At 35.4% G+C, this 23,576-nt stretch overlaps 1 protein-coding gene across 7 annotated transcripts in view; it reads right to left on the bottom strand.

Annotated features, from left to right (window-relative positions):
- LOC141450775 (ly6/PLAUR domain-containing protein 6B-like) overlaps window positions 1-23,576 on the bottom strand; it is a 325,478-nt gene that overhangs the window by 82,205 nt on the left and 219,697 nt on the right. For all 7 annotated transcript variants that reach the window (XM_074121571.1, XM_074121572.1, XM_074121570.1 and 4 more), the window contains one exon: window positions 12,187-12,295. The gene's annotated coding sequence lies outside the window, so the exon portion shown is untranslated. The remainder of the gene's footprint in view (window positions 1-12,186; window positions 12,296-23,576) is intronic.

Below are 23,576 nucleotides of genomic sequence, written 5' to 3'. Positions count from 1 at the left end.
CTATCTCTCTGACTGCACGGACTTTTCAAACGACCCTCGTATACTTCCTGTTGTAATACCTTTGCGAAAAATGAATTTTCATCCATAGATCAGAAGACAAATCCAGATAAATGTAACAATAAATCTTTCGTTAAAAAAAAGATCGTATTTACAACATCCAAAAGAGATGATGTGCTAATTCTATGTAGTGTATGGGCGTGCATAAAAGGCTCGCAAAATTCTTTTGACTTTGATGGAAATTTTACCAAAAAAAATTACCATATTAACATAATAAATATTATAATCGCTAATGATGCTCGTCTAACAAATTATTTCCGCTATTAATATGCATATTAATGGTTAATGAATATTGAAAATGTGGTTTAGATCCGCAGCGCTGGATAATATCCGGTCGTAGTACGCGTGTTTAGTGCATCACTGACCGGTTTCGGAATTTAATCCATCAGTAGAGGTAGATTAATAATTTTGGTGTAGAGATTTCTACAAAGATTTGATGACTAGTAGTGCGCGAAACGGTAGAATAAGTGAAGCATCTCTACTCCAAACTTATTAAATCTACCTCTGATAGTGGATGTAAGTCTGAAACAGGAAGCAGGATACAATAAAGATGCGTGCTACGACCGGATAAAAGGTACAACGAATATGTTTATAAAGAAGAGAATATTTATAACGATTTTTTTTAAAAAAGGCGTTTTCGACTGCTATGACCAATTTTTTAACTTTAAAATGCCAGACATATCCAATTTTCGACAGTTAACTTCAATTCTCGTAACCTTCATTTCCGATGAACTCTATAAAAAAATCTGTACAAATACAAGAGTACCACTTCCGGAGGGTTTTCAAATAAAAGTAAAAAATGTACGAATATACTCGTACATTTGCAAACGGACACCATAAATTTACACTTAAATAACTTTGTAACTCTATACACCGGATTCAAATTGAACCCGGAATTAACCCTGGTTTTATTAATCTACCTAAATAAAGAGAATATAGAGAGAAACGTGAAGTATAAAACATGAAACACGCTTGCTTGTGGGGGGAAAAAAACGATGAATTCATTTAAACAAAATTTCATAAACGTTACAAAAAACAGAAGAGAATAACAAGAAACTGTAAATATAAAAAAAGAGAAAAAATTCAACCTCAGTAAATAAAAGAAAAATTAATTTCAATATAAGAAGTTTTCTCCAGCATGAAAATGGGCGACCTGCAGTTTTTTTCTCTGACTTTATTTAATTAAAAAATACCTACCGCCTAAAATGTAAATTACTGGGTAGAGTTAGAACGTTTTCCTTTAGCTAGACTTGGCTAACAGCAAGCCAAGAGAGATAGATAATAAAATTTTACGACAACTAACAGTGGTGGCATAACAATAATAATAAATAGACAGATAAGGTTCATTTACAGGTACAAATTATGGTTCACAACACATTATAATAATAAAATACGGCACGGTAGCAGAACAGATGAAGGTTAGGACCGCAAAGGTGACAAGAAAGATGTTCTCAAGTTGTACATTCGCTCTTGGATTCTATTTAAAGCGTTAATTAGAACCGCAAAGCTGAAACTCATGCGTAATGGGCCCTATATTCGGTCTCAGATTCTATTGAAAGCGTTATTTAGGAACGCAAAGCTGACAGACAAATGTTCTAGGTTATAAATTCGCTCTTGGACTTTATTTAAAGCGTTAATTAGAACCGCAAAGCTGAAACTCATGCGTAATGGGTCCTATTTTCAGTCTCGGCTTCTATTTAAAGCGTTATTTTAGACCGCAAAGCTGAAACTCATACGTAATGGGTCCTATATTCGGTCTCAGATTCTATTTAAAGCGTTAATTAGGACCGCAAAGCTGACAGAAAAATGTTTTGAGTTATAAATTCTCTCTTGGATTTTATTTAAATCGTTAATTAGGACCGCAAAGCTGACATACAAATATTCCGAATTATAAATTCGCTTTTGGATTTTTTTTAAAGCGTTAATTAGAACCGCAAAGCTGACCCTCATGCGTAATGGGTCCTATTTTCAGTCTCGGCTTCTACTTAAAGCGTTAATTAGGACCGCAAAGCTGACCCTCTTACGTAATGAGTCCTATTTTCAGTCTCGGCTTCTACTTAAAGCGTTAATTAGGACCGCAAAGCTGACACTCATACGTAATGGGCCCTATTTTCGGTCTCGGCTTCTATTTAAAGCGTTAATTAGAACCGCAAAGCTGACACTCATACGTAATGGGCCCTATTTTCGGTCTCGGCTTCTATTTAAAGCGTTAATTAGAACCGCAAAGCTGAAACTCATGCGTATTGGGCTCTATTTTCGGTCTCGGATTCTATTTAAAGCGTTAATTAGGACCGCAAAGCTGACCCTCATGCGTAATGGGTCCTATTTTCAGCCTCGGATTCTATTTAAAGCGTTAATTAGAACCGCAAAGCTGACAGACAAATGTTCTGAGTTATAATTAGGACCGCAAAACTCGCCTTTCGGTTTCAGACTTTTCACCTCTCATCAGAAGTTGTTGATTAAACTACCTTGATAATGCATGAAAATCCAAAACCAGTCGAGAATATTGAGAACATTCGCTACAACGAATCAAACCAGCGATATTATTTAGCACTGCGAACCCAATACCACATTTTTAGCTAATTAATAGGGTCTTAGCGACCCAAAAAGTGGTATATATATATATAAATTTTTTTTTTTTTTTTGTTAATCTAACCATGACGTCAATTCAAGTTATGACGTTAGTTAGTTCTTGTTTGTCTAAAAGGTTTTACAATAAATTCTCTTTAAAGTGTACGATGTCTTGGCCTAAAAGACTACAAAACTAAGGCTACGTAATGCCGGAAAAAATGCTTATTGTTTTGTAATTATGTCTGTCTTTTATTAATCCATTTAATGTTTGTAGCTATAGCTTATTTTATTTTCTTTCCATTAACTGTTGACCGCAGATTATATTAGAAAGTATAATACGGAAGACTTACTATATACTATATATAGGGATATCTGGGATAAGTCGAGAGGTACAAAAAAAAAAAAAGAAACCTGCAGCTTATAGAAGGTCTTATAAGAGAATATTAATCTTTTGTCTCAGTAAGAAATGGATGGATTCTCGGCGGTGATGGTTTTTCTTTGCTGTAGAATGGGTTGGAGTGGAGGAGGATGTTTCTGCCGGAAAGGATATACTCCTCGGGATTAGGGAAGATTTTATGTGTAGAGGTGGATCGATTTTTTTGTCGTGAAGATTTTAAAGCTTAAGGAAATCTACGTTATGTTTTTGCGGGAGTTGCTTGTTGATACTAAATCTGGGTGGGATGCTGTATAAAGGCGTTATATTTATTTATTATTTAAAAAAAAAAACACTCAGAGTAAGTAAGCAGTAACAAATCAAACTGAACACCATTTTGTTAAGCAGTTATGTCATTCAGTTCCAATCTTCTACAATTATGCATTTGACGTAGTAAGGAGTTTTCATCTACAGCAATATCAATTTCCCAAAGAAAAACGATGCTCATTTAAACATTTTCCCAATAAATACTAGTTTTCACTGAGAATAAAAGAAAACGGGACATATTTAAACACTTTATCACTTTTATTTTTGGAAAAATGTTTTCTCCAAAAAAATCAAAAATTAGCTCAAGAAATTTTCCTGTAGACCAGAGATTTAACATTAAAAATTAAGATCATATTTACTGAGTAAGATAGCGGAAGCGACAACTGGGTGGCACAGTAATATAACTAAACAGGGCGTTTTCCTACCTGTAGCATAATTTATGATCAGCCTACCACAAAATTTAATTATGGAAGTGGACAAACGATCGTTTAGTGGAAATTCCCATTTACAGGTTACCTCAATTAAATTGGTAACTATTGCTTTGCAAAAGCGTTACAGATATTTGAGGGTAACTTATCGTAAGTCTCCGTCCAGTTAATAGCATTAATTTGATTTATTTTCCATTTTGTGCAGTTGTTTTTTGTACGTTGCTTAATTAGGGATAAAAATAAGTTATAATATTTAAATAATCTGAACAAAGAAACAGTCGAAGAAAAGAGCAAAAAGAAAACCAATTCTCCATTTTATTTTCTTTTAAAAGCTACCAATGAAAGTGGGCCACTCCTCTGAATTTTACATGTCTCCTGAAAGCGCCTTAGTGAGTAGGCCAACTTCTCGACTCTTAGCAACTTTAAACCTCTTCTATTCCTTCTTCATCTTCTTCAGCAAACCAACTTCCTGTCTCCCCCACCCAATTCTCCACATAAATGTTAATTCCGTTTTTATATACCTTATTCACCTTGGCAAAAAATCTATCCTCCTCTTTTTTTTTTTGGGTCACTAACATTAACATAGTAATGTTATGTTAATGTTATGAGCTGTTACATTAGTATTGCAAATGTTGATGTTGTACGACGACAGAGGGATTCAGTGTTGCTTGACAAAAAATAAAAATAAACAACTTGAAGATAACAAAAATGTACTTGAAAGAAATACATAAAATGTATTTAATATGTATTATTCCTAACCTAACCTTACAAATCCTTTAAACTCGAAGTTTTGTTCTAATTATTACCAACTCCAGAACAAATTATCGAGAACATTGGCTATGCTTGATTGGGAATAATTTCGAAAACATGTATTTTGATTAAAACCAATTTACAACCCAGAAATCAATCTCAATAATAAATAAGGACAAATTAGGGCACGTAGTATGTAAAATGAACCTATGCCCTTTGTTTGCTTAAAATTACAGCAAGAACCATGTGACCTTAGAACATTCAGGCTAAAAGGTTAATAGTTTACAGTACGTTATTTCTCATTATAGCACAATGTTAAAAATCTTGTCCACAAAATTAAGATTAATAGTTTTAATTTCATGCTTTAAAAAAATTATGATGCATTATTGTGTCAGAGCTGAGCATTAAGGTACTTTTAGGCAACTTTTCAGCAGATAGGCAAATAATATACTTTAATTTAGGATGACTCTAATAGGGTCAGGTGAAAAATTTAGCGCACTGCAATTCCATGCAGTGATTCTGGGTACACGAATCAAGCTACCGGCTCATAGATTTTCTCTATCATCTTTCAGCTCACTGCAACGAAGAGAACACTAACCATAGCCTGGAAGTGCAATGATAAAAAGCTAAGGGCCTTAATGACCTCAGAATTCCTTGTCAGAGAAAAGCAGAATACACACATAAATATAAATAGTATTTTTGAGGTAAAATTTCGTGATTATTATTTGATACTTTTTATTATACTTTGTTAAAAATAAAAAAAAAAAAAAAATAACACAAGTTCAAAATTAAATCGCCACTAGAAAAAAGCCAGAAGCTAAAAACCACAAGAATGTTGGTGGAGAATATGGGTGTAGAAAGGCAAAGGTCCAGTGGCCAGGTAGGTAAGTATCGATCTGGAAGATGAGAGGTCAACTATGCATAAGGTAAGGCTAATATTGTATGTGGGTAGATAAGTGTGAATGCGCTAGTAGCTTCTCGACTGCAATAAAAAAAAGAAGAAAAAAAAAAGCAGAACTCTTTGCAACATCCATATTTTAACTTCCGGGAACGAAAAATGTACCGCGCAGAGAAATGAAGATTGATGGGTATGGTAGTTAGAAGCTTACATTATTTTTATCTCGATTTTTTTTTGTTCGCTCCATCCTAAAATCTCATAAAACTTTAATTAATGAAAGATTTTTTTTTTGTTTAAATTATTAATGACCTTTCCACCATTTTTACGTTGCTAGTTGAGCAACTGAAGGAATTGCAATCACGCAGATATTAGTAAGAGAAAGATACGTTATACTACAATACAAGCGTGTTGAAGAAAACGAAATTTACTATAAATTTTTCATATTAACCGTTAAGATAAAATTTAAAGGCCAAGTAGACCAGGAATCGAACCCACTAACCAGCAATACATCTCAGCATTGCGGGCCGCTTATTTAACCATTCGGCTACCGTGGAGCCTCGTAATTGTTTACACAAAATTTCTTTATTCTATAGTAAAATATTTTCTTAGATAAATTCCAACTATTGTCCTCAGTCGTTTACTGAATTACCGAATCTAGTTTTAAGTCCTTCTCACTTTTAAACCGGAAAAAACTACATTTCGCTTATTTAAATTAATAAAGAAATTATTAAAATGCAAATAAATCTATTATATATAATAATGATAGTGGATCTAGATTGAAGGTTTAACATAAATCGGCTTTCGTTAGAAGTGGCAACAAAAGCTCATTATACGAGACAAAGCAGGACGCACAAAGCTCAATCTACCCATCCACTTCCTGTATATATGTACATCAGTTCATTACTGAGTGAGTCTAGACCGGGCGTTCTACCGCTGCTATCTTTATTGACTGGCTCGGTAAAACTGTTTTGTCAACACTCATTTCTGTTAGTACTGGTAAATTTTTTCATAATTTCAGAGGAAAAAAACAAGTTCACAAAATTTATTTAATTAATTTATAAACGAATTAATTAATATTAACTCGAAAACAATAAATTAATTAAAACTGTTAACATCCCAAAGTTTAGAGCAAAAATTAATCAGTTAGAGATTTAATTAAAGTCAAATTAACTTATGAACCATATAAAGTTCCAGTTAAGTTAAAGGTCAAATACACTCTTATTAAGTCTTTCTGGGTTTTGTTTATTCTTTCCTAAAACCTTAAAAAAACCAGTTTTAAGTAGAAGTGGGTCTCAATGACGCTGATAATGGTTGGACAGATAAAAAATGATACCAACTTTTCAAGTCTTTCAGGGTTTTGTTTATTCGTTCCTAAAACCTTAAAAAAAAAACAGTTTTAAGTAGAAGTGGGTCTCAATGACGCTGATAATGGTTGGACAGATAAAAAATGATACCAACTTTTCAAGTCTTTCAGGGTTTTGTTTATTCTTTCCTAAAACCTTAAAAAAACCAGTTTTAAGTAGAAGTGGGTCTCAATGACGCTGATAATGGTTGGACAGATAAAAAATGATACCAACTTTTCAAGTCTTTCAGGGTTTTGTTTATTCTTTCCTAAAACCTTAAAAAAAAACAGTTTTAAGTAGAAGTGGGTCTCAATGACGCTGATAATGGTTGGACAGATAAAAAATGATACCAACTTTTCAAGTCTTTCAGGGTTTTGTTTATTCTTTCCTAAAACCTTAAAAAAACCAGTTTTAAGTAGAAGTGGGTCTCAATGACGCTGATAATGGTTGGACAGATAAAAAATGATACCAACTTTTCAAGTCTTTCAGGGTTTTGTTTATTCTTTCCTAAAACCTTAAAAAAAAACAGTTTTAAGTAGAAGTGGGTCTCAATGACGCTGATAATGGTTGGACAGATAAAAAATGATACCAACTTTTCAAGTCTTTCAGGGTTTTGTTTATTCTTTCCTAAAACCTTAAAAAAACCAGTTTTAAGTAAAAGTGGGTCTCAATGACGCTGATAATGGTTGGACAGATAAAAAATGATACCAACTTTTCAAGTCTTTCAGGGTTTTGTTTATTCTTTCCTAAAACCTTAAAAAAAAACAGTTTTAAGTAGAAGTGGGTCTCAATGACGCTGATAATGGTTGGACAGATAAAAAATGATACCAACTTTTCAAGTCTTTCAGGGTTTTGTTTATTCTTTCCCAAAACCTTAAAAAAAAAACAGTTTTAAGTAGAAGTGGGTCTCAATGACGCTGATAATGGTTGGACAGATAAAAAATGATACCAACTTTTCAAGTCTTTCAGGGTTTTGTTTATTCTTTCCTAAAACCTTAAAAAAACCAGTTTTAAGTAAAAGTGGGTCTCAATGACGCTGATAATGGTTGGACAGATAAAAAATGATACCAACTTTTCAAGTCTTTCAGGGTTTTGTTTATTCTTTCCTAAAACCTTAAAAAAAAACAGTTTTAAGTAGAAGTGGGTCTCAATGACGCTGATAATGGTTGGACAGATAAAAAATGATACCAACTTTTCAAGTCTTTCGGGGTTTTGTTTATTCTTTCCTAAAACCTTAAAAAAAAACAGTTTTAAGTAGAAGTGGGTCTCAATGACGCTGATAATGGTTGGACAGATAAAAAATGATACCAACTTTTCAAGTCTTTCAGGGTTTTGTTTATTCTTTCCTAAAACCTTAAAAAAAAACAGTTTTAAGTAGAAGTGGGTCTCAATGACGCTGATAATGGTTGGACAGATAAAAAATGATACCAACTTTTCAAGTCTTTCAGGGTTTTGTTTATTCTTTCCTAAAACCTTAAAAAAAAACAGTTTTAAGTAGAAGTGGGTCTCAATGACGCTGATAATGGTTGGACAGATAAAAAATGATACCAACTTTTCAAGTCTTTCAGGGTTTTGTTTATTCTTTCCTAAAACCTTAAAAAAAAACAGTTTTAAGTAGAAGTGGGTCTCAATGACGCTGATAATGGTTGGACAGATAAAAAATGATACCAACTTTTCAAGTCTTTCAGGGTTTTGTTTATTCTTTCCTAAAACCTTAAAAAAAAACAGTTTTAAGTAGAAGTGGGTCTCAATGACGCTGATAATGGTTGGACAGATAAAAAATGATACCAACTTTTCAAGTCTTTCAGGGTTTTGTTTATTCTTTCCTAAAACCTTAAAAAAAAACAGTTTTAAGTAGAAGTGGGTCTCAATGACGCTGATAATGGTTGGACAGATAAAAAATGATACCAACTTTTCAAGTCTTTCAGGGTTTTGTTTATTCTTTCCTAAAACCTTAAAAAAAAACAGTTTTAAGTAGAAGTGGGTCTCAATGACGCTGATAATGGTTGGACAGATAAAAAATGATACCAACTTTTCAAGTCTTTCAGGGTTTTGTTTATTCTTTCCTAAAACCTTAAAAAAAAACAGTTTTAAGTAGAAGTGGGTCTCAATGACGCTGATAATGGTTGGACAGATAAAAAATGATACCAACTTTTCAAGTCTTTCAGGGTTTTGTTTATTCTTTCCTAAAACCTTAAAAAAAAACAGTTTTAAGTAGAAGTGGGTCTCAATGACGCTGATAATGGTTGGACAGATAAAAAATGATACCAACTTTTCAAGTCTTTCAGGGTTTTGTTTATTCTTTCCTAAAACCTTAAAAAAAAACAGTTTTAAGTAGAAGTGGGTCTCAATGACGCTGATAATGGTTGGACAGATAAAAAATGATACCAACTTTTCAAGTCTTTCAGGGTTTTGTTTATTCTTTCCTAAAACCTTAAAAAAAAACAGTTTTAAGTAGAAGTGGGTCTCAATGACGCTGATAATGGTTGGACAGATAAAAAATGATACCAACTTTTCAAGTCTTTCAGGGTTTTGTTTATTCTTTCCTAAAACCTTAAAAAAAAACAGTTTTAAGTAGAAGTGGGTCTCAATGACGCTGATAATGGTTGGACAGATAAAAAATGATACCAACTTTTCAAGTCTTTCAGGGTTTTGTTTATTCTTTCCTAAAACCTTAAAAAAAAACAGTTTTAAGTAGAAGTGGGTCTCAATGACGCTGATAATGGTTGGACAGATAAAAAATGATACCAACTTTTCAAGTCTTTCAGGGTTTTGTTTATTCTTTCCTAAAACCTTAAAAAAACCAGTTTTAAGTAGAAGTGGGTCTCAATGACGCTGATAATGGTTGGACAGATAAAAAATGATACCAACTTTTCAAGTCTTTCAGGGTTTTGTTTATTCTTTCCTAAAACCTTAAAAAAAAACAGTTTTAAGTAGAAGTGGGTCTCAATGACGCTGATAATGGTTGGACAGATAAAAAATGATACCAACTTTTCAAGTCTTTCAGGGTTTTGTTTATTCTTTCCCAAAACCTTAAAAAAAAAAACAGTTTTAAGTAGAAGTGGGTCTCAATGACGCTGATAATGGTTGGACAGATAAAAAATGATACCAACTTTTCAAGTCTTTCAGGGTTTTGTTTATTCTTTCCTAAAACCTTAAAAAAAAAAAACAGTTTTAAGTAGAAGTGGGTCTCAATGACGCTGATAATGGTTGGACAGATAAAAAATGATACCAACTTTTCAAGTCTTTCAGGGTTTTGTTTATTCTTTCCTAAAACCTTAAAAAAAAAAACAGTTTTAAGTAGAAGTGGGTCTCAATGACGCTGATAATGGTTGGACAGATAAAAAATGATACCAACTTTTCAAGTCTTTCAGGGTTTTGTTTATTCTTTCCTAAAACCTTAAAAAAAAAAACAGTTTTAAGTAGAAGTGGGTCTCAATGACGCTGATAATGGTTGGATAGATAAAAAATGATACCAACTTTTTATGTCTTTCTAGGTTTTATTTATTCTTTCCTAAAACCCTAAAAACCAGTTTTAAGTAGAAGTAGGTCTCAAAGTAAAGTAAAGTAATCGCCTATTTTTTCAGGCGGGGCTTAACGTCCAACTACCATTTACTAACGTAAACGTACTTTACTATTTCTCATTTAACCATTAAATAAAATCCAAGGCCAAGACCGGGAATCGAACCCAGTACCACAATGCATATTAGCTTTGCAGGTCTCAAGTAGGTCTCAATGATATGATAATGGTTGTATAGATCAAACTATACAAGAATAGTTGTATATAGTAGAGGGATGAATGAGTGAAGCGAATGTATTTATAAGTAAGAATGGAGAGTGAGTGATATTCTAGTGATAAGCACCTAGACGGTGCTGGCTGTACGAGGGGGTACCCAAAAATAACCGGAATTGCGTTGCCGCGCATGGAGCTTATGTAGTACGCATTTCTGCCGCTAGACGTGTATAGCGCAATTCCTTGCCAGTTCAGTCCTGCCTGTGTTGTCTGCCTGGCTTGTTCTGTTCATCTGCAGTGATTGTTTTTACCAGCGCTGTTTTGTTCTTTTTTCGTTTTTTATGATGGCAAGTTTAAGTGAACAACGTGCAGCTCTGAAATTTTGTTTTCTACTCGGCAAAAATGCTGCTGAAAGTGTTTTAATGTTGAAAACAGCTTACAAAGATGACGCTATGGGAAAAACTCAAGTATACGAGTGGTTTACTCGGTTTAAAAATGGCGACATGTCGATTGATGACAAACCTCGTTCTGGACGTCCATCATCTGCCCGAATCGACGAAAATGTTGAAAAAATTCGAGAGCTGGTGTTCACAGACCGTCGACAGACAATTGATCAACTGTCAGAGAGTAGTGGGTTATCTTGGAGCTCGATTCAGCGAATTTTAACGGAAGATTTGGGGATGAAAAGGGTTGCTGCCAAGTTTGTTCCTCGAGTTCTGACTGACAATCAAAAAGAACATCGAGTTGAAACATGTCGTGCTTTGAAACAACAGCTTGAAACTGATCCAGACTTTCTGTCAAAGGTCATTATTGGTGATGAGTCATGGTGCTACGGTTATGACCCAGAAACAAAGCAACAGTCGAGCCAATGGAAGACGTCATCTTCACCCCGACCAAAAAAATGTCGTCAAGTCAAGTCAAACATCAAAACAATGCTGATTTTGCTTTTTTGATGCCAAAGGCGTAGTCCATTCAGAGTTTGTCCCCCCAGGTCAGACCGTCAATCAAACCTTGTATTTGGAAGTTTTGAAAAGATTGCGCAATAGTGTTCGCCAAAAAAGACCCGATTTGTGGCAAACAGGAGACTGGTTCTTCCACCACGACAATGCACCTGCACACACAGCCATCTCTGTTACACAGTTTTTGGCTAAAAATGGCATGGTTCCGCTGCCCCACGCACCTTACTCGCCTGACCTGGCTCCGTGCGACTTTTTCTTATTTCCACGCATGAAAAAGGGCATGAAAGGTCACCGATTTGACAACATTTAAGAGGTCAAGAAAAAAACGAAGAAGGAGCTGTCAGCCATTTCTAAAGATGACTACAAAAAATGTTTCGAACAGTGGAAGCACCGGTGGGACAAATGTATTAGTTGTAATGGAGAGTATTTTGAAGGGGATAAGGTTGTTCTGTAAAAAATTTGTAAATAAATAGCTTTTAAAAAATAATTCCGTTTTTTTTGGGTACCCCCTCGTATACATAGACGATGCTGGCTGTATGGCCAATGCCAAAGAAAAAGGCAAAAAAAAAAACTATACAAGAAGATGAAGTATTTATTTTGGACCCAGATTGAGCACCCAGTTCTCCTATTCTAGTAATCTGTTTCGAGCAAATAGAGTTCCTGAAATAAGAGGAAATAACTTGGAAGAAGATAAACACAAGTTCTGTATTGAAAACTACAGTATTGTCGATCAATTTAGTTACTTACCAATTAGTTACTTCCGAAAGGGATATGGTGCTGATCTCTTCTTTAGGTGACCGTAAACATCTGTAAGAGTTCACCAATAGGAGAAAGAAATCTCTCGAGCTTTATTCACCTGCAACACACACAAAAAAAAAAATAGAACGACGTTTTAATTGAATATCCATTTTTTAAAGATACGATATTTATACGGGGGGGAACGTATTGGCTCAGTGTTACTGGAAGTCTTGCTGTAAATACCGAGTTTTCTCTTGCTATGAGCCTCTTACTGCAAAACTGGAACGAGATAACACCGCCGTCCTGGAGTAAGGGGATCGATGAAAGGATTCCCCAGGGGGTATCAAAGATTTCGAAACTTTGGTCACTTACAGGAGAAAAAGGACTGAATGTTTCCCTACTGAATATGCAAGTGAATAACACTCACTCATTGATTTCTATAAAAAATACAAAAAAACAGTATAACTTTAGGAAAGATGCCAATTAATACCCAACAATTTTGGTGGCATACGTTTTATTTTTGTCCAAGATAAGCCCAATAAAAACAAATTTCTGTGCCACATTTTGTAGCAGCTCTTAACACATGAGCTCTTTTAATTTTTTAACACTTGAGCTATTTTTAATACGTTTTATATTCAGTTTATTTTTGTTTTTCTACTTTAGAGTGTAAAACTTTTTCCAAATGGAATTACAAATACGTTGTGTTTACTGGGATTGGGTGATTAAAAAACAACAACCAATAAACCGTTATTTCACGGTCCAATGATGGGGAAAATGGTCGCAAAGATTGCTGTAGCAATTAACTTACTCAATGATGTCGATATTTCATTAATAAGGTTTTATTTTTTCCTACATTTTAATTGGCTAGAAGCCGGTTTTTTTGGAGTGAAAAATGACAATTTGGTGAAAACCTAATACGATTATCTATCTCTCTTTTTTACAATACACAGGAAGCTTTAAAAATCATATTTCCTTCAAAATTTAGAAGTTTTTTTTTAATCAAAGTTGATTCTAAACATTACATGACATGTCGCGTTAAATAAAGCCGTATACTTTTTGAAGAATCATTGTTAAAAGTGTTGTTCTGTAGAGGGGCGTTTTGGTTTAATGGTTATGAAGTGTAGCGCTTTGTAAGTGGAAAATCCCCAGTTCCAAAAAATAATGTAACAACATTTTTATTTAGAGAAAATATTTACATTAAAAAAATTCCTGCTTCCGTTCCCGTTCGCGACTCCTAATTGGTAGTTAGATGTTCAAGTCCCGCCTGAAAAAAAATAGGCAATAGGTTGGACTTGTGAAGTATTTAATGCAAATTATTTGACCTTTGGTTTGGACGTTGACCAGGAGAGCTAAGAGTCGTCTTAGAGCTACCCAGAGTGCGATGGAAAGGAGCATGTTGGGTATTCAAAGAGCTCAGAAAATTAGGAACTCCGAAATTAGAAGGAAAACTGGAATGACTAATGTAGTAGAAGCGGCTTTATTGCTTGAAATGGAATTGGGCCAGGATGAGGGAGATTAACTGGGCAAGGAGTCACAGAATTGATACCCGATAGGCAGACCAAGGAAAAGAGGAAGACCGTTCTTGAGATGGAAGGATGATCTGGAGAAATTCTGTGGGGGTACTGTGGAACAGAGCCGGCTCAAAACACAAATGGATGGAAGAAACAAGGAGAAGCCTTTGCCCTAAGATCGGCCTAGTTACCAATTAAATTATTTTGGGCTTATTCTTTTCAATTATTTTTAATTTTTAATTTCAATCTTATATATCAGTGTAAAAATTTCAGTTGAAAAGTTATTTAGTTATTCTTATTTTAAGTTTATTTCAGGCAAAATCTTTCATTTTATATAACATTACTTTTTGAATTTAATTTTCTGTTTGTGTATATATTTAAATTAATTAAAATTTCGAATTATATGCTTATGTACAGTTTGTATTGGTAATAAAGGCTATTATTATTATTATTCGACCTTTGGTGGAAAGAAAACACATAAAAATTTGTTAAAACCAATTATTTTGACTCAGTTATTTAGAGTCGAATTTTTCCGTCGAAACGCGAGGTAAAAAAGTTGGACACGAGGGGATAAGTAAGAGAAAGATCTCAGATATCTAGTGAGAGAGAGATCTCTCAGATATCTAGTAAGAGATAGATCTCAGATATCTAGTAAGAGAAAGATCTCAGATATCTAGTAAGAGAAAGATCTCAGATATCTAGTAAGAGAAAGATCTCAGATATCTAGTAAGAGAAAGATCTCAGATATCTAGTAAGAGAAAGTAGAAAAACATGTAGACTTTTACGTAACGTGTAAAAATGAAACTGGACTAATGCCCTCTGTTGACCGGAAGTGAAAGCAATATAGCCGAATATATGTGTAAATATAAAAACCAACAAGTAATCAGATATGGTTAAGACCATATTCCAGCTCGGGGGTGGCAATCCCACCAGGCACTAGAGGCGGCGAAGCAATTGCGGCGCCTCCAGCACACACGCCTCATGAATAAAATAAAAGGCCCTAGTTGTTGTAGATCTTCTACTTGCCCTCCGCACCGGCATTACTTACCAACATGTCGGCTAGTAACACCTTCTCAAATATTTAAACATTCTTCCTTAACCAGTTACAACTATCAAATTTAACATTTAGTTTCTTAAAAAATAAACAAATTTTACTAAAAAAAATACAATTTTTTTTAGCAGTTTTCCATTTTTTGCTGCCATCTCCAAATGCGTGACGTGATTTTTATTTTTATAGGAATGCTTTTTTTAATTTTTGAATTAATCTTCGTCTTTGTTCTGCAATGCGGTTATACTTTTAAAGATACCTAATTAACAAATACGGGTCGTTTGAAAAGTCCGTGCAAAAATAAAAACTACTTAATTTTTTTGGGTAAACCTTTTTTATTTTTCAACATAGTCTCCTTTTAGGCTTATACACTTCGTCCAACGCTGCTCTAGTTTGTTGATCCCTTCCGAATAATAGGATTTGTCCAAGTCTGAAAAATAGCCATTCGTTTCTGCAATCACCTCCTCGTTTGAATAAAATCTTTTTCCCGCCAGCCATTTCTTCATATTGGGGAACAAATAGTAGTCCGAGGGAGCCAAGTCTGGAGAATAGGGGGGGATGTGAAACGAGTTGGAACCCTATTTCCATTAATTTTGCGACCACAACTGCTGAGGTGTGAGCTGGTGCGTTGTCGTGATGGAAAAGGACTTTTTTGTGGGCCAATCGTGGGCGTTTTTCTTGCAGCTAGGTTTTCAAACGGTCCAATAACGATGAATAATAATATGCACCTGTAATAGTTTTACCCTTTTCCAGATAGTCAATGAGGATTATTCCTTGCGAATCCCAAAAGACAGTCGCCATAATCTTTCCGGCCGAAGGAACGGTCTTCGCCTTTTTTGGCGCAGATTCCCCCTTGGTAACCCATTATATAGATTGTTCTTTGGTCTCAGGAGTGTAGTGATGTATCCATGTTTCATCCACAGTGACGAAACGACGCTTCAAGTCCTGCGGATTCTTCTGGAACAGCTGCAAACCGTCCTTGCAACACTTCACACGATTTCGTTTTTGGTCAAGCGTGAGCAATCGCGGCACCCATCTTGCGGATAGCTTTGTCATGTCCAAATGTTCATGCAAAATATTATGTACCCGTTCATTCGAGATGCCCACAGCACTAGCAATCTCACGCAATCTTCACTCTTCTGTCATCCATCACCATATCATGGATTTTATCAATGATTTCTGGAGTAGTAACCTCAACTGGGCGTCCAGAACGTTCAGCGTCACTTGTGCCCATATGGCCACTCCGAAAATTTTAAAACCACTTATAAACTGTTCTAATCGAAGGTGCAGAGTCACCATAATGTTTATCAAGCTTCTCTTTAGTCTCCTTAGGCGTTTTGCCTTTCATAAAGTAGTGTTTAATCAACACACGAAATTCTTTTTCGTCCATTTTTTGAAAATCACTCGACTTCCTCGATTCAAACGAATGCCAAACACAAAGAAATAGACCGATCTGGCTGAAACTTGGTGTGTGTTCTTCCAAGAGAAGCTACTAACTAAACATAACCTCGATACGCGCCAGTAGTGCTATCTCTCTGACTTTGCACGGACTTTTCAAACGACCCTAATACTAATGCACCCTTTTTGTTGATATATTCGTAGCAAGTTTTGTAAAAAAAAAAAAAAAACGGATAGCTCAGGAAAATGAAAAACTCACTCAGTACTTCCGGCTGCTAAATTTTTCATCAAACCAGAGTTCGGAAATTTTTAACAACAATTTTTCCTCTCCTGAAGGAATTCCTGCCTTTGATCGAATTTTTCTCGGAAAAATGTTCGAAGTAAAAGTTGGTAGTCCTCTATGAGTTACGTGGGTACTTTCAGTTTTAAAGAAAATTATTGGAGCTATTAAAAAGAAAATTCTGGAAAAATGAAAATTGTATTTTGAAAAATTGATACTTTCTGTTAATTGAGACTATGATCGTTACGTCACACTCTTGGTGGACTGAAATCAATAATTTAAAGATTCCATCTTTTTGTGATTTTGTTTTAAAATTTTTGGTGATCGTCACTCAAACCATCACACTTTACGTCATTTCTTTTCCTACATTAGCATCTTAGTAAAATTGCTAAAAGAGGTTAGCTAGCAGCTGGGATTCGAACCCATGATCTTCGAGTTGTAATCGCAGTATCTGGTAAGCACTCAGCTATCCCATAACTTGAAGTTACCTTGATCACAGTAGTAAGAGTACAAATCAAGAAAAAAGAAAAGTAAAATCCTTCTAATAATATCTTCAAGTCCACGGTCAGTTTTCTTTGATATCAACCACAAAAAATTTATTTACACAGTATTACCCAGAAAAACCATTAACTTAATCACCACGTTTCACATCATCTCGTTATTCTGTTTGATAGATACACGCAACCAAGAATAAAGAGGAGCTGAGTAAATAATTGGAGAGAAAGAGAGAGAGAGAGATGAAACGGAAAAAGGCGGGCCATGATACGCCTATATATTCAGCCTAAGTTTATTTTGTGCGGGAAAATATTTATAAAAGCGTGGAAAAGCCACCACCCCCTAGAGGTTGCTCTCCCGCTCTACGAAATGCTCTTGAACATGTTCGCGAACATGTTGGCCTTATATCTGGGTAAACAGAATTTTTTTTTACATATATAGGAAATAAAATAAATATAAACATTTCCCGGGCTAAAAAAAACATTTCCACTTTTTCGGTCGTAAAAATTCTCCCCTATTAATGTATATTTCAGTCTTCGGAAAAATTTTTCTAAATCGAAAAATTCTTAGAAATTCTACAATGAAAAAATAACAAAACTTTTCCACATAATCCAACCAACCGTAGATGGGCGTCCCCCACTTAGATTACTAATTTAATGAATTTTCTCAAAAACTACTCTAAAAATTTTCTTTTATAAACTCTCTCTGCTCCCACATTGTACGCAATTTATCGAACTTTTTCTTTGAAAAAATTTTCTTTAAGAAAGGATAGTTATTTAGATGAGAAATGCGTAAAAACTGACCCTTTCTTGTCGAATGCGGAATGTTTTGAAAACAAAATGTATTTACAAAATATTTTCCGTACGGTAAAAAAAAATTAAAAGAAGTTTAAAAAAAAAACTATTTTTAAACTTATTATTATTTTTTTAAATCTTTTATTGAAATTTGCGATGTAATATAGTGTCTTGATTGAAGATTGGAGAAGGCACACTATACGAGGGTCGTTTGAAAAGTCCGTGCAAAGTCAGAGAGATAGCACTACTGGCGCGTATCGAGGTTATGTTTAGTTAGTAGCATCTCTTGGAAGAATACACACCAAGTTTCAGTCAGATCGGTCTATTTCTTTGTGTTTGGCATTCGCTTGAATCGAGGAAGTCGAGTGATTTTCAAAAAATGGACGAAAAAGAATTTCGTGTGTTGATTAAACACTACTTTATGAAAGGCAAAACGCCTCAGGAGACAAAAGAGAAGCTTGATAAACATTATGGTGACTCTGCACCTTCGATTAGAACAGTTTATAAGTGGTTTCAAAATTTTCGGAGTGGCCATATGGGCAGAAGTGACCGCTGAACGTTCTGGACGCCCTGTTGAGGTTACTACTCCAGAAATCATTGATAAAATCCATGATATGGTGATGGATGACAGAAGAGTGAAGATTGCGTGAGATTGCTAGTGCTGTGGGCATCTCGAATGAACGGGTACATAATATTTTGCATCAACGTTTGGACATGACAAAGCTATTCGCAAGATGGGTGCCGCGATTGCTCACGCTTGACCAAAAACGAAATCGTGTGAAGTGTTGCAAGGACGGTTTACAGCTGTTCCAGAAGAATCTGCAGGACTTTAAGCGTCGTTTCGTCACAATCTAAACAATGGGTTACCAACGGGGAATCTGCGCCAAAAAAAGGCGAAGACCGTTCCTTCGGCTGGAAAGATTATGGCGACTGTCTTTTGGGATTCGCAAGGAATAATCCTCATCGACTATCTGGAAAAGGGTAAAACTATTACAGGTGCATATTATTCATCGTTATTGGACCGTTTGAAAACCGAGCTGCAAGAAAAACGCCCACGATTGGCCCATAAAAAAGTCCTTTTCCATCACGTCAACGCACCAGCTCACACCTCAGCAGTTGTGGTCGCAAAATTAATGGAAATAGGGTTCCAACTCGTTTCACATCCCCCCCTATTCTCCAGACTTGGCTCCCTCGGACTACTATTTGTTCCCCAATATGAAGAAATGGCTGGCGGGAAAAAAATTTTATTCAAACGAGGAGGTGATTGCAGAAACGAATGGCTATTTTTCAGACTTGGACAAATCCTATTATTCGGAAGGGATCAACAAACTAGAGAAGCGTTGGACGAAGTGTATAAGCCTAAAAGGAGACTATGTTGAAAAATAAAAAAGGTTTACCCCAAAAAATTAAGTAGTTTTTATTTTTGCACCGACTTTTCAAACGACCCTCTTACTCTTATGAGGAGAGCAGGTCGCGGGGCCATCTTCTCTTCAATCTCTTTAGAGGATTACCTGGTAATGTGGAAGAAGATAAGTGCTCAATTAAAGGATTAGGATGAGCTGCTGTAAAGGAATGCAAATTTTAAGAAACGAGTTTTTGTAAGGTCGTTAATGAAAGGGATTTTGAGTTCATTATGAATGGTGAGGTTAGAAATTTAGAATGGAGCGTTAAGTAGTTTTCGTAGTATTTTTGATTGTAATGTCTGGAGGCGTAGAGAGAGTTGGAACGCTTAGTCGATTCCCCATACTTCGGATGCCGTATGACCAAATAGGTCGCAGTAACAACAGGTATAAGAGTCTTTTGTTTTGTAGGTTAAGTTTAGATCGTTTGTCTCAAGTAGTCTGGCGAGAAGTTTGCAGCGTTGGTTAGTTTCTTGTCTTTTCAGTCTAGTCTGGGGGATTCCATGTCAACCGTTTGTCTAGGTACAGTCCAAGGTAGCGTACTTTTTTCACATTTGGTACAGGAGTTTGGTTCAAGATGATGGGAGGTAGGATTTTTCGTCTTAGAGTAAATACTATATATTTTGATTTCGTAACGTTAGTTTTGATTCGCCATTTGAAAAGCCAGTCCCTGTAAGTGGTTGATGTGCGTTTGAAGAATTCGTTTAGCAATAAGAGGATCGTAATGAGGAGATAAGATAGCAGTATTGTCAGCAAAGGTAGAAATAATGGTATTTGGATGTTGAGGTATATCTGCTGTACACAAGGAGTAAAGAAGAGGACCTAGGACACTGCCCTGAGGTACACCAGCTCGAGCTAGATGGATATCAGAGTGTTCTGCTCCACAGTTGATTCCGAAATATCGATCTTGTAGGTAGGATTTGAGGATAAGGTAGTATGTATGAGGAAGAATCTCCCTCAGCTTAAACAGTAGTCCCTCGTGCCACACCCTGTCGAACGCCTGAGCGACGTCAAGGAAACCACTCGGGCAATACTGCGTTCGCTCGAGGGAGGTAGCAATAGTGTCTACAACGCGAAGCACCTGGTGAGAAGTTGAGTGATGTCTCCGACTTTTTTTAACAAAATGTTTAAACTAAAATTATTTTTAAACACAAACAAAATCTGAAAGAAGATAAGCAACGTAAACAATTACTGATAATTACAGTAAAAATACCGCTGCTTCCAAATTGATAAATCTCATCTACCATTAATAATGACCAAAATAATAATAATAATAATATATAAGTAGAATTAGATTTAAAGTCATAAAAACAATTTAGCACTTTTATCTTAAAATTTGAATTATTGATATCTGATGTAATAGATGATGTAAATATGAGTCACGTGGAGTACTGATTCATCTAGGACTCATCGCCACGATCAGAGTGAGCCAGCCTAAGCTGGAACTCTCTGGACAGAAATCAGGAACAAAGTACTTAGGAGATAGTGAGGCTATCGTCGTGGAGGATTGTCGGTTTTCATGTAGAAAGGGCTTATGCAGCGGGATTTGGGGGATGTCCCCTGCAAGGTTATTGTTATAATTCAGGAAGCGAGTATCGAATTAGTTGGGCAAACACCCGGAGAAGAATTTTCACTTATCTAGCTGAATCACAACTTCACGGATGGTACCTATTTATATTTTTGGACAAACGTTGGCAAAGTGCTTTGAAAGAAATGAAGGACTAAGTAAGATAATTAAAAATAACCTTTCGTAGTCCTTAGATAAGATAAGATAAGATAGTAGATGGGACGGGACCTATGCCCCACGGCACCGCAGCCACAAAAGACTTATTGTGCCAGCCTCTTCTTAGTTCTAGTAAGCGAACCCTCCCCTCCTAAAGAGGTTGAGGACCTTCCCTACTAGTTCTTTTTGCGCTACTATCTCTTTCGGCCTCAGCGTTCCAAAGGTTTCATTGCGCAAACAGGTGAGAGGCCGTTTCCTCCTCTTCCTGACATAAACTGCACAAAGGCTCCGAGCTGATAAGCCCCACCTTGTGCAGTTCGTAGTCCTTAAGTCTACTTAAAAAAATTAAAGGAAACTGCAAAAAAAGAAAAAATCGTATTTATTTCCAAGAAAATACTGAATTTTTAGTAAAGTTGCACCAATTGATGGACTTCGCGCAAAAAATTAGTAAAAAAAAAGTGGCATTAAGTCTAAATGGGAGTATCAAGTATTTTTTGACTAAAACAAACTTTTTTGTCGTATTTAAAACGGTATTTCCGGAAAAATATTAGCGAAAATCGTAACATCATGTTTTTCCAATTTTTTGTCCTGTAGTTAAATGAATTAAAACTCCAGTAGAAAGCGCTGACAACCATGTTATTACCACATAAAATAGTTGTAACTAAACTATTCTATTTTTGAAGACAATTAACCAAACAACCGGAAATGGTTCTAAAGGTTTTTGTATGCACATGGTAATTAGATTAATGCTAAGTAACGCGTGAAGCGAAAGTACATAAAGGAAATTCAACACAACATTGTGGTTGTCCCTTTAAATGTCGTTGGATTTTACGAGGAAGATCGTTTTAATGGGTTGCGAATGGAGGAAACCCGCACACTGTTTGGATAACACTATTATTGTTCCACTGTGGGGGAAGGTTTCCGGCGGGAGAGGGAAGTGTGTGTGAGTGGGAAAGATGCGTTTACGCGGGAGAACATTGACGTAGAAGTTGTTGTACCACAATCCTCAAATATAACCTCCTACTCCTCTTAACAGTGGACTTGAGTGGGAGTGTCTACTATACAAGAGATCTTTTGGGTGCAAAAACACTTTATTCCTCTTAAGAGTGTGGTATATTTTATGGGTTCATGGTATATAAACCATGTGAGAGAAGAGAAGAGAGTCTGTTACTTGTTTGCAGTAGAACGTTCTTCATTCTGGGCTCTTCAGCACGTTCTACGCATGCGCACACTATTTACACTTTTCCTACCAAACTTGTAACTAATTAAAACTAGAAACACAAGTTTTTGCTTTGTACTCTCTCTCTCTCCCTCTCTATTGTTCACTATCCGTTAATACGGGCAAATTATTTGCTCAAAATTCTCTCTGTTTTAAGTTGTAAACTTAACAACTTACACTACATAAAGTTTTATTCTCATCCACTTTGTAAAATTGTACTTCGTTTGAAATAAATTTCAAAATGAAAATTCTTGTATTTATCTAGACTTATATTTTTTTAAAAAAAAACTGCTTTGAACAATTCATTCTATTACTACTTTAATAGTAAACAGATGATTCCAAAATTACACGGTAGTATTTTCTAAAAAGAAAAAGCTGGAAGCTATAAAATCAATGAAAAAGACACGTCCCATCTCTTAAGGAAAATTGAACAGAGAACAAAAATTAAAGTAAGTAAAGTAAAGGAATCGCCTATTGTTTCAGACAGGGCTAAACGTCCAACTACCAAATTAGGTGTGGACGGAGGCGACTAGCAAACATACTTTACTATAAATTTCTCATATTAACCATTAAATAAAATCCAAGGCCTAAGACCGGGAATCGAACCCACTAAACCATCAATACATCTTAGCTTTGAGGGTCTAGCCTATCTAACCGCCTAACATACTTTACTGTAAATTTCTTTTATTAACCATTAAATAAAATCCAAGGCTTAGACCGCGAATCGAACCTACTAAACCAGCAATACATCTTAGCTTTGCGGGTCTAGTCTATAACCGCCTGTACATACTTTACTGTAAATTTCTTTTATTAACCATTAAATAAAATCCAAGACCTTGGGAGCAGGAATCGAACCCACTAACCAACAATACATATTAGCTTCGCAGGTTTCGCCTTTAACCGCTCGGCTACTGTGGCGCCTAACAAAAATTAAATAAATAATTAAAAAAAAACCACCACAGTTAACCTGAAAACTGAACTGGACTTCAACTCGTTTTTAAATCGTAGAATTATCCTACTTGACGCCCGCACTAACCAAGTTGTAGAGATGTATTTTACATATTTTACAGAAAATAAAAATTTTTTAAAAAAATAAGTAACAGTACGAACAAAAACAATTTCCTTCGCAATCCGTAGTTATAAACGAGGATATGCCCTATGTTTTAAAGAAAATTTGGGCATTTTTAACTTTTATAGGAAATGAGAGGAAAATTGTTCAAAGTTGGGTGTTTTTCAAAATTACGCTCTTCCGTGCAGTTTTTCCCGATCAACCCACTAATACGACTGGCCCCTACCGGTATCCGGTTTCAGTGTACCCTTAAAAAAAGATGCGAGAAGAAGAACCAAGGGCTAAGCTAAGATGGAGTTTTACAAGAATGTAATACTAAGGAATACATATTAACAAGAATTTGATTATAGCAATCAATCATTTGCTCACTGAAACCATGAGAAAAACAATCGAAAATTAGGTTATTTTATTTACTTTTTTCAGTGAAAGCAAATAGCTTTATGGGGCAAGTTTAGACCCAAA

The sequence above is a fragment of the Rhodnius prolixus genome, unplaced genomic scaffold, assembly GCF_049639745.1.
Source record: "Rhodnius prolixus isolate KJV_2025 unplaced genomic scaffold, Rpr scaffold_8, whole genome shotgun sequence".
In the NCBI taxonomy this organism is placed as follows: Eukaryota; Metazoa; Arthropoda; class Insecta; order Hemiptera; family Reduviidae; genus Rhodnius; species Rhodnius prolixus.
Note: the sequence above shows the minus strand (reverse complement) of the source record. Positions and strands in the feature narration are given on the sequence as shown.